The sequence below is a fragment of the Etheostoma cragini genome, chromosome 11, assembly GCF_013103735.1.
Source record: "Etheostoma cragini isolate CJK2018 chromosome 11, CSU_Ecrag_1.0, whole genome shotgun sequence".
NCBI lineage: Eukaryota > Metazoa > Chordata > Actinopteri > Perciformes > Percidae > Etheostoma > Etheostoma cragini.
This window is the reverse complement of record NC_048417.1, coordinates 6,448,674-6,449,102: the sequence shown is the minus strand read 5'-3', so window position 1 is coordinate 6,449,102 and position 429 is coordinate 6,448,674.

Here is a 429-nt window from a genome sequence, read left to right as displayed (position 1 = left end):
CAAATAAAAAAGCTTACACAAAAGCTACAACACTAGCTTTTGTGTTGTGGTTTTTGTGTAGATAAGACTCCACTCAGCCAGTTGACCTTGTTTGACTCAGATGTGCTGCAGAGGTCTGCCAATCACACAATCAATGTTCAAACATCAAAAGATACTTATTCAAATGAAAACAGGATATTTAGTCTACTGCATTGCGAGCAGCTCTGTGAGACTGTTGCTAAACTTTAGCATGCTAACATTCTGATGCCGAGCACCAGCAAGTACAGCTGAGGCCGAATGAGGAAGAATGTCATTAGTTTTGCAGATATTTACTTATACACTCACCTATAGGATTATTAGGAACACCTGTTTAATTTAATTCAATTATTTCTTTATCTAAATCATCAACCTGCCTCTTAGACCCCATCCCAACTAGGCTACTTAAAGAAG